The 5834-nt window shown below is 46.9% G+C and overlaps 1 long non-coding RNA gene across 1 annotated transcript in view; it reads left to right on the top strand.

The window, feature by feature from the left end:
* The window catches only part of LOC112551544, an 84889-nt gene extending 81669 nt beyond the window's left edge, over positions 1–3220 (top strand). Inside the window, exons 3-4 of the long non-coding RNA XR_003095844.1 lie at positions 2434–2500; positions 3149–3220. This is a non-coding gene — a long non-coding RNA (uncharacterized LOC112551544). The remainder of the gene's footprint in view (positions 1–2433; positions 2501–3148) is intronic.
* Positions 3221–5834: the final 2614 nt, after the last annotated feature.

The raw sequence follows: 5834 nt of genomic DNA, 5'->3' as shown, positions 1-5834 counted from the left end.
CCAGCACACAGATCCAGGGGCCCACATCCCCTGGGAAGAGCTGGGGAAATGATCAGAGAGCTGGGGGAAGTGATCAGAGAACTGGGGGAATCCAATACGGGGAGGGCTGGGGAATTAAACCAGGAGCTGGGGGAATGTTCAGGTCCCTGGTGATGGCAATGGCTCTGGGCTATTTCCTCAGCTGGCAGCAGCAGCCTGCTGAAAACCTGCATGCAGATCTGGGGGCCCATGCCCCCTGGGAGGGCTGTGGGGCTATGCCAGACTCCTCCTGGGGGGCATGGGCCCCCAGATCTGGGGGGCATGGGCCAGCGTCAGCACCCATCTGCCCATTGCAGCCCACGCCGAGTGCTGGGAAGAACCCAGTTCTGGTGCAGGCCTCAGCTGGCCGTGGCAGCCTGCTGTCATCCAGTGTGCCCCCCAAGAAGAGTCCAGCAGAGCCCCAGAGCCCTCCGAGGGGGCACAAGCCTCCAGATCTGCATGTGGGATGACAGCAGGCTGCTGTTGCCAGCTGGGGCCAGTGGCAGCACCAGTCTTCCTGGCGCTTGGTGCGGGCTGTGATGAGCACTGGAGGCAGCCAGCAGCGGCAGCCTGCTGTCATCCTGTGCACAGATCCAGAGGCCTGTGGCTCCCAGGAAGAGTCCAGCACAGCCCCTCAGCCTTCCCAGGGGGTGCGGGTCCCCAGATCTCCCACAGGATGACAGCAGGCTGCCGCTGCCAGCAAGTGATGTTTTGGTTTGAACTGTTTGAGGTGCAGTTTCCCAGAAACCCCTATACCTATCTCCTTGAAACTTGGCAGGCTTCAGGTCCTCAGAAGGGACTACCATCCATTCAATTTTCATTTGAATCAGGCAAGAAATGACAAAGTTATAGGCATTTTCATGATTCCCCATTATAGCCTATCAGCAAAACGTTGAAACGTGTTGAAACAACAGCGAAACAGTTTCGACGAAACAAAATGGAACAGTGCTTTGAAACAGTGACATGAAACACTGTCCCTTTGAAGTGGCAAAATGGAAGATGACATGAAACAGTGCTGTTTTGCTCAGCACTACTGTGCACTAAAAGAGGCTATCACAAACACATTTCCATTAGGAGTGTGCAAAGCGGTCCCAATTCAATTCAGATTCAGCCCAAATCAGGGACAGAGATTCGCTTCATTGATTCAGATCAATGTCCCTGATTTGATTTGTCCCATTCAGAATCTGAAGCTTTAAAAGTTTTTTCTACATACCTTCAGGTAGCAGGCACAGCTCATGAACACTGCAATGCTGGAGTGTATGGAGTGTCAAACAGGAGTGCAGGGGGCCCCTCCATGTGCTCGTTGGTGAACCCAGAAGTGGAGCAGAAGTACTTCCAGTCCACTTTTGAGTCAGCTGGGGAGTGCACAGGGGATTCTCTGGCTTAGCAATCAGCCATGGGGGAACCCTGGGTGTCCCCCGCCCCCCAGACCCAGGAGGCACCAGTCACCGAGCTGGGGGGATGCGGGGGGCCCCCCACATGCTTCCCGGTGGACCCAGAAGTGGACCAGACATCCTTCTGGTCCACTTCCAGGTCTGCTGCCAGGCATACTAGGGAGCCCCCCATGCTCCTGTGGAACGTTCCATGCGCCCCAGTATCACAGCATTCATGAGCCCCTGCTACCTAATGGTATGAAGAAAAAACATTTAAAACTGTCTCTATGTCCAAATCTCCAAATCTCTCTGAATCGATTCAGAGAGTTCCAATTCAATTTGGAGAGATTAAAGGTCCTCTGATTCATTTTGGATTTGGAGATTCGGCCACCAAATCAGACCAAATCTCCGCTGAATCAAATCAGGAACCAAAGCTTTGCACAGCCCTAACTTCCTTGCTGTTTTTCCAGGCTCTTAACCTGCCCTGTAGAAAACAGACTGAAACTTGAAATTCACACAGGATGCATCTACATGGACACTTTAATGTGCAGTAACCTATTTTACTGTGCATTAAAGCGTCATGTAAAAAAACCATGCAGTTATCCTAATGCACAGTAAAATAAGCTACTGCACATTAAGCATCACTTAAAAACCATACAAATTTGCTACTGCACATTAAGGCAGCCTAATGTGCATTTGTTTAGTACATGACACTGGAGGTACTAAATTTAATGCACATTAGAAAAAGTGCCTTAATGCAGGTGTAGATGCGCCCACAAGCACCTCAGAAAAGTTCTGCTTATTTATTTTTTACATGTTTCAAAGGTGTTTAAAATTGTGTCTTTCTCTTCTTAGCAAGTTGTATTTTAATCTACTAATAAGTAACTGAGTCCCAACTCATTCAACTGCTATGAAAATCATTTCAGGAATTACATGTTTTGTTCCTGATTAAATGATTGTATCAAATGTCAAATTGTTAATAACTAATTGTGACTCTGGTGTATAATCCTTTAATAGAAGGTTGGCTCTTTAAAAATTTTAGAGCACCATGCTGAGGAACAGGAGAGGACCAGGACTTGCTTCAGAGGTGGGAATGGCAAAAAATGAAGGTAGTAGGCTTTTCCTTTGTTTGTAATTGTTTGACCTTTAGGACCAAGAAATGCACAATGGACACATGAGCAGGGGTCACTTTATACCTCGGCCTATGGCTGTAATGTAAAACAAAGGAACTGACAGCTGGAGCCTGTATCCTGAGGGTACTGGATGCCTTACTGAGTCAGGGTGCCCAAGTCAGTGAGGAGAATTGGAGGCTGTTCACTCTGGAAAGGCCCTTTCCATGTTTCAGTGGTGATGCATAGGGGGTGGTGATGCATATGGGGTTACACATGCACCCCCTGAGAGCGCTGGTGCATCCCCTGTCAGGCCACACTCCCCGTTTAGCCGGGGGGCAGGGGGACAGGCAGGAGCACCAGTGCCCCTTCTGTGAATGCCAGCCAGGGAGCGGGGCCTCCAGCAAAAGCGACCACACCGCTTCTGGAAGTGGCTGAGGGACTTTTAGGTGAGTGGGATTGGCTGCCAGGGGACCCCGTCCCCCGGTCAGTGGAATCAGCTGCCAAGGGACCCCCCCAGTCGCTGACTGGTGTCAGGGGGGACATGTGCCCACCCTAACTCAAGAGGCACCAGTCACCCATGCCATATTTCCACTATTTTCATCACTATGTCCCTTTCTTCCCCTGCCCTCTTTTCTGTGTCTCTAGAATTTCATCTTATTTGACTGGAGTTTTGAGCAGGGGCTCAGAGCCAAATGTATGGGAGAGCTTTACATCGCTGATTTTTACTGTTTTATATTGAATTTATATGAGCAGGACATATCACAGGCCAAATCAACCCTTGTGTTAGATACTAGCCTCCATGCTGGGTCCTGTGCACCCATTCCATCTTTGTCCTAAATTTTGCTCACATGTGACTGAAATAATCAGTTTTTACTTTTGTTGCTGTCAGAGGTGCATTGGGATCACAGAGCTGGCAGGTTTGTAGAGGACACTGGAGGCAGGTGGCAGCCTTACTTTTGGGATATCTTGCTGCATTTCATCCAGATGTATCATGACACTGGCTTTGTTATTCCTGCCTCAAGATACCATACTCTGAACAGTCATGTCTGTGTGTTCGGGGACATAGGAGAAAGGAGCCACCTTTATTTTACCCATTTATGAGTAGAATTACGAAGATATTTTTCAAGAAATTAAATTCCTTGGTGAGTTGCCAAAGTCTGTAAATGGATTCAGAAAATATCAGACATATGCAGATTTCAGGTTAAAGTCCTCTTGTATGGCTTAGATAGCAAGATTTCTTACATGTATTTCCCTCTATTTTATGCTGCACCTACTGATTGTATGTTCATCCCTGCAAAATAGATTTTCCCCTAAACCCTTTTCCAGAGCCAATTGCTGCATTCTGGAACACTGAAGTATTCTGAGGAACGTTTGGGGTATTTTAGCTTGGCTAGCTTATATTGATGAGGCTAGGTTTAGAGATAGCATCACAAAATGTTTGTGGCTTCTTTCTCTTTTTAGCCCATGCTATTTGAGGTTTCTTTGGCCATGTTGCTGTTGTTCTAAAGATGAAACCCAAATATGTGTAACATTTTCAGTAGGCAAACAGGAGCCATAGGTCTGCAGTGTAGACATTGACATGTGAACCCATATGACAGTGTGATTAAAAGCCCCGCAAACTTCAGAAGTTAAGCATGCTCTTTGTGCTTTGCTGAACTGTGGCCATTAGAGGGATTTGTTCTCACAATATCCACCTCAGATTTTTAACATTAGTGATAACTGATGCCATTTTGAAACATTACCACCGAAGCCTGTCCATTTCTTGGTATTTAATCAGCATTAATCTTAATCAACTCTTGCTGTTCTAACTGCAGTAATTAAAAAATAGATATATCTGAAAATAAAAAAACAGACTAAGCAGCAAATATGTGGCTTTGTTTATTCTACTTGGGACTTGCCTTTTATGCTTCACTGAAACCCTTGTAAGAAAAGAAACTTGTGAAAAATAATTCCACTTCTCAGCCCAGAGGAAGAAGGATGGAGCCACTACATCAGTCTTGATATGAATGGATTGAACAAAGTGCAGAAATCAGACTTGAACCCTTTCTGCAGCATCTGGCACCTGTACAAATTGCTTGGGTTTCAAATGCTGTTTTTCTTTCAGTTTTATTGAACATTAAATCCATCACAAAAATATGCAGAAAGAAAAATGAATGCAACATCTCTCAAGGTCACTTATGTGGATTGTTTCTGTGGATGTAATGTACCAGCACTGGGCTTTGTTGTAAAAAGCAGCATTAGTTCAGGAAATCATACACTTCATGGCATGAGCTCAAAATCATAAAGCAATGTTCCTCATCTCACTGGAAAGGATAGCATAAATAAGTAGACACGGGCTGCCTGCTCAGTGAGGCACTCTGATTAAGGGTAATTATGCCCATTATGGGATGTCACCTCCTGTGTGCCACGTGTTGACCTGCTTATCAGCACATTTTCTTCTCGGAGCCTTGGTAACCAAGCGACACAGGAAAGGTAGAGGAGACTGAAGCGCTGGTGTAGCTGAGAGTCAGCCAAGCAGATGGACCACCAAGTCATAAAAAACATTTCTTGTTTAACTCATTTAACTTTTACATTTCCCTACTGTGTGTCACACTGCATAAAAGAAATACGGAGGTGCTGGAACAGGTGTGGAATCAGGACGAGGACAGGGTTTGTGTTTGTTTTTCCCCAGTCTTAGAATATTTTAGTTGTCCAGTGTCACCTCCCAGATACACAGCAATCTAGTCACATGCATCAGGTTTCCTGTGAAATGGAGCCTGCCCCAGTCAGCTCAGAGATAACAATGGCTTTGGGCTGCGTATTGGTGGATGCCACATTGGAGGGTCCTGGGGAGTGGAAACATAGGTGCACCAGTTGCACCTCGTAAGCCTTTACCTATCTTTTGAGGCATCCACATGTAACAGGTGCAAAGCTTGCCTGACTGCAAGCGGAGTGGGTGAGCTGTGTTTAAGGACCCTGCAAGAAAAGGGCGGCAACTTTGCAAAGAGTGCATAAGCTTTACCAGACAGCTGAGTATGCAGTGCAGCTGCATGCTTTTTCTTGGAGCATTTGAATTGTGTCCAGAGCCCACATTGCAAACCTGGGACTCTGATTGGCTGCTACTAAGCCAAAAAAAGCTGAGGGAGGGAAAAGAAGAGGAGAAGCTTGGGAGCCACCAACCCCAGCCCTGGAGAGAGGGGTCAGAGGCTTAGCCCCAGCCAGGGGAGACTGAGCTGAAACTTGCCTAGAGAGCAGGCATGAGGACTGGGTAGAGCCTGTGTCATTCCATGAGAAGCTGATTCCTCACTGGGTTCAGAGCTGTGCAACCAGGGACACAAGGTGCCAGGGAAAG

Source organism: Alligator sinensis, unplaced genomic scaffold (assembly GCF_000455745.1).
Source record: "Alligator sinensis unplaced genomic scaffold, ASM45574v1 scaffold433_1, whole genome shotgun sequence".
Taxonomy (NCBI): Eukaryota; Metazoa; Chordata; order Crocodylia; family Alligatoridae; genus Alligator; species Alligator sinensis.
The sequence above is the reverse complement of the archived record's forward strand: the minus strand, read 5'-3'. Positions and strand labels throughout refer to the sequence as shown.